At 41.4% G+C, this 13,680-nt stretch overlaps 3 non-coding genes across 3 annotated transcripts; all 3 read right to left on the reverse strand.

Moving 5' to 3' along the window:
- Window positions 1-3,507: 3,507 nt before the first annotated feature.
- trnay-gua (transfer RNA tyrosine (anticodon GUA)) lies at window positions 3,508-3,595 on the reverse strand. The gene is given in 2 exon segments: window positions 3,508-3,543; window positions 3,559-3,595. It is a non-coding gene; the product is annotated as a tRNA-Tyr (tRNA).
- Window positions 3,596-4,502: 907 nt separating this feature from the next.
- trnay-gua (transfer RNA tyrosine (anticodon GUA)) lies at window positions 4,503-4,590 on the reverse strand. Its single transcript is given in 2 exon segments — window positions 4,503-4,538; window positions 4,554-4,590. It is a non-coding gene; the product is annotated as a tRNA-Tyr (tRNA).
- A 908-nt stretch (window positions 4,591-5,498) lies between these two features.
- Window positions 5,499-5,586, reverse strand: trnay-gua (transfer RNA tyrosine (anticodon GUA)). Its single transcript is given in 2 exon segments — window positions 5,499-5,534; window positions 5,550-5,586. It is a non-coding gene; the product is annotated as a tRNA-Tyr (tRNA).
- Between the last annotated feature and the right edge of the window lie 8,094 nt (window positions 5,587-13,680).

The raw sequence follows: 13,680 nt of genomic DNA on the forward strand, positions 1-13,680 counted from the left end.
AACACCGATTTATAGATAGTTCACTACAAGGTAAATCAACTGGGATACAATACTTAGCAAGCTCAGATGAATAATGGCGTTCAAAAATTGATTTCAGGTTTGTGCACGCAGCTTTATCCATATAAAAATTTCTACTATCGCATCTGTTAAAGTAACTGTTTCTGTTAAGACTTTTGGCTCCATTACCTTACCTAAGGTGGTCTGATCGGTCCTGTGAGGAAGCCCGCTGACAGAGAAGTGTTCCCATTGGCTGCAGCCTGTAGGTCTTATGGCCAATCATGAGAATTTGCACTCTCTTGATTAACCACCGCCTCCACTTTGTGCTTTTGCTACTGGAATTTAATCATTACTGGCACAAGCAGATAGAAAGTGTAGAGAGAGGGAGTTAGAGGAGACATCAGAGGTGAAGGAGAAAAGGGGAGGAACAGCAGGGAGGAAAACGGGTTTGGGGGGCCAGTTTTGGGGCCCCTGCACCTTGGTTCTAAGGAGCTGAGACTGGGGAAAGGAGTAAGAGAGAGTGAGAGCAAGGGAAAGGGGGGACACCTGGACCAGTGCTCACCATCGTGTGATTCTCCACCAGCTGCATGGCTTCGTCCAGGGTCGTGGGCCAGTGGCACTGGACCCACTCTGCTATTCCTGTCTGGAGTCCATCCACAGCTGATGCTCGACCACGCCCCTGTCGTTTCCTCCTCTTGCCTCGATGTGGTCGTTCCTCCCCACTCTGGCCTTGCCATGGTAGTCGCTCTGCCCTCTGGCACCAGTAGGTATATTGCTTGGCCCAGGCCCTCCTAAGTTTTGGGTGCTTCAGGAGCCATGCCTTAAGGGGGGCAATTCTCCCCCAGACCATCAGAAAATACCCTCACTCACATTTTTGAATGACTTCTACTGTTAACTGTAATCACCTCCTGTGTTTGTGCATACCTGCTTTGTGTTCCTCTGATTAGTTACCCTATAAAAGTTGTGTTTTCCCTAGTCATTTGCTGAGTATGGTGATTGTTTTACTGTTATGTTGTTGTGTTTGCATTGTGAGTAGCTGGCATTTATATTGAGTTTTCCTAGCCTTGTCTTGGTCTGTTTTGTTTTTTTTTTGTTATTTTTTTTGTTATAGTTTTTCTAGTTTTTGGTTCTTTCCATGACTGTGTTTGTTAGTTGGTTATTTAATAAAGCTTATCTGTACTTGCATCCACCTCCCTTGGATTAGTTAAAACACACATGCTGTATTATAAAAATTGGTTTTGAGAAAGCAGTTAGAATTAGGATGAAAACGTTTTCTTGGGCATTAAGTAATCAAAATAATATTTTTGGTTAATTTTCATTTTTGCATTAAGCTTCATTATAGCAACTTTTTCTTGACAAACTAAACAGATACTTCTCTCTGATCTTAGTGTAAAACCACTCATTTTGCCCACTTGCCTTTCTGCTTTCTAAAATTTTTTGCCTGCTTTCTATTTTTTGTGTCTTTGGTGCCATCAGTAGCTTGGCAACATTATGTGTAAAATTAATATCATTAACGTTGTGAGAAGGGGGGAGGGGTAAATGGAGAGTGTTTCAGGTTCTTCTTTATGTTATAGCGACACCCAACGTTCAGACTATTAACCTTATTTAAATAACTTGTTCAAAGGTGCAACAGTGGACTGTTTTTACTTCTTACATGTACCAATAACTAGTATTGGGTCTGAGTCCACCTTTGTCGAGTTCCGAGTCTAGACCAAGTCCTTAACCAATCGAGTCCGAGTCCAAAAGGGGCCGAGTCAGACTCAAGTCTGAGTCCGGCTGAGTCCAGAACATAATTAAATTGAAAGATTTGAAATTGCAATTGTAAACTCAACACTGAGCTGTTAAATTAATATTTTAACCTGGCAACATTGTAGCGTGGTACCTTACTTATGGGGTTTGGGCACCAGACAGTTCAAATTAACCGTCACTTATAACTTATAATTTGACATCACTCAGAAGAAAAAATTCAGTAGGCTACTCAATTCTTACAATAAACGTAAGAAAATACAGATCGTTTCAGTCATAGAAACCGAAATAATAAAAACCAAAAAGTTCCCATACGTGGGATTAATAGACGAACCCATAAGGAAACAAGCCTCTATTCATAAAAGAACATTTTCACACACAAAAGGCAGAAAAAAAAACATTTAACCCCAAAATAATTCTTAACCAAAACAAAAAAAGTTGTTCACTTTAAAAGCAGCACTTCAATGGCGGTGATTTAGGTATACGGGAGTTCGTGAACCCAAAAGCATGGGAAACCGGCAGTCAGATTCCGCTTAACACTCGGAGTTCTTTACAGACAGTAACATCCAACGATTTAAGCATACTGATTCTCCACAAAAGTATTAACCTTCATTACGTGGAATACGTGACAGAATACTTCGCCTTACAATGGATGCAGCAGGAAGATGGAGGAGACGTCACACTAAGGAAACCAAGCGAACCATCCCAGCTTTGGATTCGATCCAGTTTCCTCAGTGGACTTTTGTAGATCTCCCAGATCGGTATAATGGGTTTTATGGCTACCCTGAATATTTTCTTGTTGACTGTCAGCTCTATTTTTCATGCCTAGCAGACCCCAAACTCGGTGAGAAGCAATGGCTAAGGTTCATGTTGTCACGGTTTTTTGGCCCGGCCCGCCAGTGGGCGCAGTGTCTAGTAGCCATGGGATCCAGGGGACTGGAGAATGCAACTCAGTTTGTGGGATTATTCGTGATGGTGTTCGGCAGTCCAGAATCCAGGGCCGTCCTGTAGGATCTTTTGGAGGAGGCCTGCTTCACAGAAACACCTGCCATGCCATTCCCCACCTATTATGAGCAGGCAAACTGGGTGACCTCCTCCTCCAAGCTCCTGCCTGAGACCCACACTGGTCCACGTGGGTCAACGTGGTGACCTCATCTCCAGAGCTCCAACCTGAGGCCCATGAGGTGGACTCAGCTGCCGAGCCTGAGGTGAACGTGATGACCTCCTCCCCAGAGCTCCAGCACGAGACCCACGAAGTAGTCTCACCTGCAGGGCTCCAGCTGGAGGTCAACGTGGCGACCTTGCCTCCAGAGCTCCAACCTGAGACTGACGAGATAGTCTCACCTGCAGAGCTATATCATGAGACCCACGAGGCGGTCTCATTCCCAGAGATCCAGCAGGAGACCCACAAGGCTTAAGAGTAACTCCTTGCCCAAGCGTCTTTTCAAGCCTTTTCTAACCCTAAGCCACCCATGATGTAAAAGAAAACGTGATTCATCAGACCAAGCCACCTTCTTATTGCTCCCTGGTGCAGCGCTGACGCTCACGTGCCCTTTGTAGGAGCTTTTGGTGGTTGACAGGGGCCAGCATAGCCAGTGTAGAGGCCACCCCTCTCTTGAACTGTGTCCCTGGTTGTCTAGTGGTCAGGATTCGGCGCTCTCACCGCCGGGGCCAGTGTGCGGTTCCTGGTCAGGGAAAAATGTTTTACTCACGTCTGGCCAAATTAACATTTAAAAAAAAAGCCAACTGGCATAGAGATAACCGTCCTTCGAGCCGGATTCGAACCAGCGACCTAAGGATGACCACTATAAGTACCTACAGTCCTCCGCTCTACCAACTGAGCTATCGAAGGTGATGCGTCAGCCACCGAGAGCTAGCAAACGAGACCAGTTTTCCGTTCGAATTTGCTCTTTACAAGCACCGCGGCAAAGTGATTTAAGGAAACACTAGACTATTTTTTCTGGAGCCTATAAACGTGTTTGTCCATCTGTAGATTCTCATGTTTCTGCACCAGCTCAATACATTTACTTCAATTAAGTAAATAGAGCGTTTACAAGTTTACATGTACACATTCGGAGGACTTCCTTTACGTCAAAGCAATTTCCTAGGATGGAAGATTTGTTTGGCACGAGCTTTATTGATGAATGCCAAAATGCTTTCTTGCTCGTCTGAATAGAGTTTTCTCTGCATTAAGACACAGGTTCATAGCAGGCTTCAACTTGCACAGGTAAAACCCCAGTGCGGTTCAAGTCCAGTGCCATATTCTCTTGGCCATCAGAGGAATGGAACATGAGACCAGGCTTAAGTGCAATTTCTTGGCTCATTTATGGTTTGATCGTTTATGTTTTGATCATTTCCAAAGTGCCAACCGTCTTCACAAGCCTTAGCCGGAATGGCGCATAAGACAAGGCTTAAGAGTAACTCCTTGCCCAAGCGTCTTTTCAAGCCTTTTCTAACCCTAAGCCACCCATGATGTAAAAGAAAATGTGATTCATCAGACCAAACCACCTTCTTATTGCTCCCTGGTGCAGCGCTGACACTCACGTGCCCTTTGTAGGAGCTTTTGGTGGTTGACAGGGGCCAGCATAGCCAGTGTAGAGGCCACCCCTCTCTTGAACTTTGTCCCTGGTTGTCTAGTGGTCAGGATTTGGCGCTCTAACCGCCGCGGCCAGTGTGCGGTTCCTGGTCAGGGAAAAATGTTTTACTCACGTCTGGCCAAATTAACATTTAAAAAAAGCCAACTGGCATAGAGATAACCGTCCTTCGAGCCGGATTCAAACCAGCAACCTAAGGATGACCACTATAAGTACCTACAGTCCTCCGCTCTACCAACTGAGCTATCGAAGGTGATGCGTCAGCCACCGAGAGCTAGCAAACGAGACCAGTTTTCCGTTCGAATTTGCTCTTTACAAGCACCGCGGCAAAGTGATTTAAGGAAACACTAGACTATTTTTTCTGGAGCCTATAAACGTGTTTGTCCATCTGTAGATTCTCATGTTTCTGCACCAGCTCAATACATTTACTTCAATTAAGTAAATAGAGCGTTTACAAGTTTACATGTACACATTCGGAGGACTTCCTTTACGTCAAAGCAATTTCCTAGGATGGAAGATTTGTTTGGCACGAGCTTTATTGATGAATGCCAAAATGCTTTCTTGCTCGTCTGAATAGAGTTTTCTCTGCATTAAGACACAGGTTCATAGCAGGCTTCAACTTGCACAGGTAAAACCCCAGTGCGGTTCAAGTCCAGTGCCATATTCTCTTGGCCATCAGAGGAATGGAACATGAGACCAGGCTTAAGTGCAATTTCTTGGCTCATTTATGGTTTGATCGTTTATGTTTTGATCATTTCCAAAGTGCCAACCGTCTTCACAAGCCTTAGCCGGAATGGCGCATAAGACAAGGCTTAAGAGTAACTCCTTGCCCAAGCGTCTTTTCAAGCCTTTTCTAACCCTAAGCCACCCATGATGTAAAAGAAAATGTGATTCATCAGACCAAACCACCTTCTTATTGCTCCCTGGTGCAGCACTGACACTCACGTGCCCTTTGTAGGAGCTTTTGGTGGTTGACAGGGGCCAGCATCGCCAGTGTAGAGGCCACCCCTCTCTTGAACTTTGTCCCTGGTTGTCTAGTGGTCAGGATTTGGCGCTCTAACCGCCGCGGCCAGGGTTTGATTCCCGGCCAGGGAAAAACGTTTTACTCACGTTTGGCCAAATTAACATTTAAAAAAAAGCCAACTGGCATAGAGATAACCGTCCTTCGAGCCGGATTCGACCCAGTGGCCTAAGGATGATCACCATAAGTACCTACAGTCCTCCGTTCTACCAACTGAGCTATCGAAGGTGATGCTGCAGCGACCGAGCGCTAGCAAACGAGGCCAGTTTTCCATTCGAATTTGCTCTTTACGAGCACCGCTGCAAAGTGATTTAAGGAAACACTAGACTATTTTTTCTGGAGCCTATAAACGTGTTTGTCCATCTGTAGATTCTCATGTTTCTGCACCTGCTCAATACATTTACTTCAATTAGGTAAATAGAGCGTTTACAAGTTTACATGTACACATTCGGAGGATTTCCTGTACGTCAAAGCAATTTCCTAGGATGGAAGATTTGTTTGGCACGAGCTTTATTGATGAATGCCAAAATGCTTTCTTGCTCGTCTGAATAGAGTTTTCTCTGCATTAAGACACAGGTTCATAGCAGGCTTCAACTTGCACAGGTAAAACCCCAGTGCAGTTCAAGTCCAGTGCCATATTCTCTTGGCCATCAGAGGAATGGAGCATAAGACAAGCCTTAAGAGTAACTCCTTGCCCAAGCGTCTTTTCAAGCCTTTTCAAGCGTTTTGTAACCCTAAGCCACACATGATGTAAAAGAAAACGTGATTCACAGACCAAGCCACCTTCTTATTGCTTCATGGTCCCAGCCAGTCACACGTAGGTATAGAACCCTGAGACTGGGGTTCGATTCCTTGACGGCGAGTCTGTTTTCCCATTAGGTATGACTGTATGAAAGCCACACGGCTGTCTTGCTCAGCCAATTCTCTCTGCTGTGAGCCATAGTTTCTATGCCACACATACTTAAATGCTCTGCATGTGCCAATGCGCTAACTGTTTGATCTTAAATGGCGTGTGTTTGAGGACTGGTGTACTCATGAAGGAGTTATTCAATTCAATTCAATTTCAATTCAATTTTATTTGTATAGCACTTTTTACAATAGACATTGTCTCAAAGCAGCTTTACAGAAATATCAACATGGTATACAGATATTAAAGGTGCAGTTATTCCTTTTCACTGTGCGGCGAGTGAGGTACTTTCTTTTTGCAAAGCTTAATGAACAATGGGAGGGCATTTTCTACTATTAAAGTTTACCTGGCTGCTATTTCGACGTGTTATGTAGGCTTCGAAGGAGTTTCAGTTTTAACCTCTTATATGCCATTTTATGAAGGGAGTGAAGCATTTGAGACCAGTATCTAAGTGGCTGGACACATCATGGGACTTGTCCATGTTTCTGTATGCTTTAAATCGGGCTCTGTTTAAAACTCTGGAGAGTGTTCATATTAAGCTCCTATCTCTGAAAACAGTCTTAATACTTGCTTTAGTCTCAGCTAAGTGAGTGGGTGAGTTACATGCTTTGTGGGTCATCAAGCATGCCTGAATTTTAGTCCGGATTACAGCAAGGTTGCGCTGCTGCTTAACCCAGCTTTCGTTCCCCAAAACAGTGATTCATCTTATAACTGCTTTGCTTTTACCCCCCTCCTTTTTCTTCAGAGGAGGAGAGGAACTTGCACACTTTGCGTCCTGTAAGAGCATTACGGTATTATGTAAACAGTACACGATCGTTCAGGAGGAACGATCAGTTATTTGTTTCATGGGCTACTCAATGTAAGGGTAAGCCGATCTCCTCGCAGAGCCTTTCCCATTGGATGGTAGAGGCGATTGAATTGACCTATACATCTATGGGTCTTCATTCCCCGGTGGGCTTGAGGCCTCATTCTACAAGGGGTATGGTTACTTCATGGGCATTGTTGAAGGGAATTTCAGTGGGAGATATTTGTGCATTGGCAAGCTGGGCTTCCCCTCATACATTTATCAGATTTTACCATCATGATGTCACTGCGCCTACTATGGCTCATGCAGTTCTTAAAGTTGGCTTTTTGGAGAATTCAAAGGTTATCTCGAGGAGATCTCGAAGACTGGGGGTGGTGGAGGGGTAGAGGTCCTTGCCCGATGTCTGGCTCGCGCCTTCCACTGCTGGTGCATCCAGGGTCCGTGGTGTGTCGGCGCCGGAGGGAAGGAGACCTGGGCTGGTTACACCCTGGGTGTATGGCCCCTGTGCAGAGAAGCACACAGAGTACAGGTGGTGGGAGTAATTGTATCATGCCACAAACTTATCTTGGACTTGTGAGTATCAGCACAAGATGTCTCAATCATGGCTCTCCACTCATGCCGCTGGGCCTGCTTTTCTAGTGGGTTGCGGTTCTGCTTCTCCATGGCCTCCAACTCCAACTGCACCGTGTGCAAGTCGAACGTGTCCTCACCTGCACTCAAAGGTAGACAAACATCTGATACATTTGCCATTGTAATCAAGACTAGCAGTAGCTGGCAAGAATGATGCTAGCAGACTACAAGCTGGTGGCAGATATTCGTGAAATCCGATAAAAACTAGCAATATCACAATGTTGTGAAAAATAGTATTATAATATGTTCATACGTTATAATAGTTAAGTATGGTAGGTTTTTTATGATTGATCAAAAATAGAAAAAATTATAAACTTAGGGTCAACTCGAGTAACTTCCTGTGCCAATATATGGTGTTATAAATGTATTATTTTGTGTAAACAATTCTGTTTACAAAAAAACTAAGAGGAAAAAAGCAGCATGTGGCTATCTCTGGAGTCCAAGCAACTTTTATTACATAGAACACAAAAGAGGCCATATGTTGCACACATTAAAACGAGTTATGCATGTTTGGGGTAATGTAACTTCTTTATTTGCTCACCATTGTCTTTATGTTCTGCAATTAATTACAAGACATATTAACATAAGAGAACATAACACATGCTGCCACAGTGCAGCTCAACACCTCGAGCAGTGATGTTCTAGCTCTGTGACAAAATCAACCCAAACAGTATGTACAGATTAATACAGATACAAAACAATACCGTTGTCTTTATGATTTGTGACCATGCCACATTTCAACACAGATTAATACAAAACCCAACAGTCTGAGCCGTACTTCTAACGCTTTTAGCTTTGCATACTTCACACATGCTAGCTTTAGCCTATTTAGCACAGCGGCTAACTAGTGAATGCTACAACCAAAAATCTCTTATCACTGGGGCTTACGGCCAACTTCCCCACGTAACCCACGACTCATCTAAAACACGAAACTCACTATTTCATTCGATTCATATTCATTTGCTTACCTGCAATTAATTACAGCACATATTAATTGTTAGAGAACAAACACACGCTGCGACAGAGCAGCTCAACACCCCAAGCAGTGATGTTCTAGCTCTGTGCGTTCGCGGGTGTTTTTCCCCTACCACTGGTCATCAGCGCCCTCTAATGGTATAAGTACCAAGTATTCTTTCTGTCTCTCATCACGACTAATATTTCAACGGTAATTGTTCAATAGGTATAACAACAAAAATTACAGGCCTCCAATCTTACTGATTACTGTCAATACCAATAGCCAAAATAATATGGGCGGGGGGGGGGGTGTCTTCTTATTAACAGTTTCCTCACACATAGACTAATATACTGTTCAAGTTGTTTGTTTTTTTTTACCCCACACTGTGAAATGCCTGCTAAAATCTAATCGACTAATGCCAGCCACGTTTATTAAGGAACCTAGATGTCATAAGAAACCCAGATCAGCACAAAGATGTTGTAGGTAGGAGACAGGCCATTTTTTGTACACGGCTTTGTGCTTCTTTTATTTAAAATTTTTCTGTGACTGCTTTTCAGTGTTTTCTCACTCATGGATGCACACGCACAATTTTATGATATATAACCTGAGTTCAAGAGGAAGCAGCAGATTCCAGTCCTGTGATATTTACAATAACAAAGAACCTGTCATTTTCAACACAAAATCTGCCCCCCCCCACCAAAAAAAAAACCCACAACATTTTCCCAACAGTTGACTGTCTTTATTTTCAAAACATGTTAACAACAGACAACTTGTGAGCATCTGCATTTAAACAAGAGAGAGCAAAAGAACAGACTATGGAGAGAGAGAGAGAGAGAGAGAGCCCTGTCGAGCGGTTATTGTTGATGCATTCAGACGATTGCAGCGTATCGCGAGACTCGCGACCTCATTATATGTGATATAAAGCAATTATTAAAACTACATATATTCATTAACATTTACAGTAACGGAGGAACACCACCGAATGTAGTGAAGTCAAAGTACATTTCTGTGATTAAAAAGGAGCCTGAGTAAGAATCTAAGTATGGCCAGTTAAACCTACTCTTAAAAGTTTTTTTTTTTAAAAAAGTTACTCAAGTAAATGTAACGAAGTAAATGTAGCATGTTACCCAACTCTACTTATATCTGCAGCATCATTACATAATTATCCTCTGCTACCTATACCCATCCATTCATCTGTTTAATCTATTTATCATCCACAAACAGTTATGATCTAAATGATTGTTTCATTAAAACAAATTACACAGGGCATAATAACAGTCCAAATTAATGCACACTGTAACTGATTAAAACTTACACACACATTTAGTTGCTCATTATAATGGGAGCCATTAAAATAAAATTTAGCTAATATAACACAAGGTAGTTTTCTATGAAGTTAAAATGATGCCAAAAAGATTTGAATGCGTGGGGTAAGATTTGTGAAAGTGTAGGCCTACATAAGATTGTAAGTATAAATTAAATTTGCATGCAAGTTTCAAGGGTAAGAAAAAAAGATTTGGTATCATATAATCTGCTTACACCATTGATGCTAAACTCTATAATTAAAATGTTTAATAACAAATCTCTGAGAAACAAGCAGATTATATGATATACAGAATTTCTATGTAAATGTCAAACCAATCCAATAACTTTTTTTCAACGAGATTTTCTTTCTTAATACCAGCTCGAAATTGTCACGATTTCCCCTCCAGCCAGTGCTGCAGTATTGCAGCGTGCTCGGAAAACCAAAGCGCAAGCTCGTGCACGAGCGCAGTGTGCGAGCTCTTAGCAAAACCATGCTTTTCGTTCTTCAATGACATTGACTTTGTTAACGTTGATCACTTGCTTTGTTATGGTTATGTTCTGTATCCACCCGTGTTTTGTCATTGGTTGTTTCCCAAATGTCTGTTAGCATTGTTTTCAGCTGTGCTGTGTTTAACCCATGATTACGTTCATTATATAAACCCCTTGTGTGGCACATTGCGTAGTATTGAGTTTAGCTCATTACCAAGCGGTTGTTCATTGTTTCTCATCTTGATGCATGTTTATTGACCTGGTTTCTCGTTTTCAATTCTAGCCTCGCCCAGTTTATGCCTGTTTGTATATCACCTGAACTTTTGCTTGTTATTAGACCACGCTTTGGATTACCGTTTTGGATTTGTCTGCCTGCCTCTCTCTCTCTCTAATAAACATCTTTTATTGAACTTGCATCCGTCCTAACCTCTATCAAGTTTATTTTGTGACAGAAATTCAGTATGAACACATGGGAGTCAGCTTAATAGTACACAACTTGTAAAGGATCATGTTTTAATTAGGTTTTTTAATTAGGTAAGTTTTTTTTAAATATATATATATATATATATATATATATATATATATATATATATATATATATATATATATATATATATATATGTATGTATATATATATATATGTATGTGTGTGTGTGTGTGTGTGTGTGTACCATTACAGTTAGGGTTGCAAGCGATACTAAAGCTTCAAAATACAGCCAATGCCACTGTACTTTTTAAACAGTAGTATCCTCAACACAGTCAGTAATGTTGTATGTGCGGCAGTTAATACTATCTTCGCTAAAATGACACATCTCACTGCTTTTGCAAAACACACAAATGTTCATTTAACATATATTTTTTTTTACCTTAATCTTTAAAGATTTCCTGTTTGCTAGAAAACTAGCTAACGTTATTCTAGCTGCTGTGTGTAAATACTAAAATCAGGGTACCATACAAGGTACTTTAAGTGCTTGAATTTGGCTTTTTGAAATTTAAGTACTGAGTGGCCAGTACTGCCCCGGGAGCATGAGGTCCTGCTTTCCCCCCTGGAGACACACCTCACTCTGTGGCTGCTCTGTTCAGTGAGAGGCAGAGAGGAACAGCACATTCATTCACTTCTAACTTTCTCTCTGAGTGATCATTTTTCATGTAAATATAGCCGACATCACAGCACAGCTGTTGTCTTTAACTTTTGTGTATGATGATTTTGTCAGACGACGTCATCATTATAAAATCAGGATTTTAGCAATGGAGAGCAGCAGCTTGGAAATGGCTTGGAAGTGACTGCTGGTTAACATGTTTCAGTCACTTTTCATACTCATCCTCTTGTCTGACAACAGAAAAATATATTGGTTTTATTATGATTATTATTATTATTATTATCATTATTATTATTATTATTATTATCTTATTATTATTATTATTGTTGTTGTTGTTGTTGTTGTTGTTTATTTTTGGAATTTAAAATAATTATACATATATTTCAGTTGATCATGGTATAAATATTGGGGGGCAGGGTGATGTAATTGCAAGTTTCCTTCGTATGAGAGAAAACTTACATCGGCATTTTACAAGCATGTTTCTGCCTCTGAAAAGGACAGTCAAGAAGTCAAATGTTTCTGAATGTGTGTGTCTTCTTTTTTTACATGAGAAATTGCATCGGTCTAGCCCCCCTATCCCATAGCCCAGACATGTGAAGAATATGAGAGATTGTTGTCACATGCAGGGAGTAATCAGTACTTGCCAGATATTCCTGCAGTTTCTTTAATGTTGGTGTTGTATGTGTTTGATTTTCTCCACTTGTTGATGATGGCCTTCAAGATGTTGCATGGTACTGTACAACCCCTGGCAAAAATGATAGAATCACCACATTTAGAGGATGCTCACCTGTTTTTTTACTTCGTAACAAATAAACATATCACAGATATGACACAAAACAATTTTTGTTTAATAGCTGAGCATTCTGGCTTTGTGAAACATACCTCAAACAAGTTAAATTAAATTGTTTTAATTAATGGCATATTTTTTTCCAGATCAATTAGAGGAAAAAATTATGGAATCACTCAATGTTGAGGAAAAACATTATGGAATCATCACAATTAGTACTTTGTTGCACCTCCTCAGCCTTTTATGACGGCCTGAATTCTTTGAGGCACTCTTTGCTTTGTGGCAAGATGCATTATTATCCTGAAAAATGACTTAATCATCACCAAACCTATTTTCTATCAATGGAATGAGAGAAGTACAGTGTACACCTGTGCACTGACTTTTGAGGTCTCCCTCGGTCCTTTACCTGACATGAAACCCCATATCATAAATGAGTGGAGAAATTTGATTGTTTTATTTCAGGCCGTCATCTTTATATTTTTCATTAGAGCGGCACCAGACAAAAGTTTCAGCATCATCTCCTTGGCCAATGCAGATTCATGTTCCTTCACTGACTATCACTTTCATCCAATCATCCACACTCCATGATTGCTCCTCTTTAGCCCACTGTTTTCTTCTGTTTCAGTGTTAGTACTGGTTTTCATTTGGGTTTTCTATATGTAAATCCCTTTTAATTCAGCCAATTTCTTACAGTTCTGTCACAAACATTGACTCATGTTTCCACCTATTTGTTTTTCACTTGTTTTGTTGTGCATTTTCTATTTTCAAGGCATATTGCTTTGAGTTTTCTATCCTAATGCTTGACATCTTCCTTGGTCTGCCTGTATGTTTTCCTTTTATAACCTTCACATTTTGTTTATACCTGCACCAAATTTTAGACTCAGCTGACTGGGAACAACCAACATCTTTTTCCACACTCAGTGTTGGATTTTGTTCTTGAAGGAATTGTTTCAACTGACAGCTCACTTGTTGGGGCCATGTTTCCTTTCAAAAAGTCCAAGGTTAAGGTCTGTAAGCAATCTCTTTTAACTGCAGACTAATTTGCATTTTTACACTTGTGCTGGTATTTGTTTTAGAAATGCAAATTACAAGGTGATTGCATACTTTTTTCTTCTATTTGATCTGGAAAAAAATATGCCATGTGGGCGCACGGTGGCTTAGTGGTTAGCATGTTCGCCTCACACCTCCAGGCTTGCGGGTTCAAGTCCCACTGTGGCCCTGTGTGTGCAGAGTTTGCATGTTCTCCCTGTGCTGTGGGGGTACCCTCTTGGTACTTCAGTTTCCTCCCCCAGTCTAAAGACGTGTATGTGATTGTGCCCTGTGATGGATTGGCACCCTGTCCAG

The sequence above is a fragment of the Ictalurus furcatus genome, chromosome 12, assembly GCF_023375685.1.
Source record: "Ictalurus furcatus strain D&B chromosome 12, Billie_1.0, whole genome shotgun sequence".
In the NCBI taxonomy this organism is placed as follows: Eukaryota; Metazoa; Chordata; class Actinopteri; order Siluriformes; family Ictaluridae; genus Ictalurus; species Ictalurus furcatus.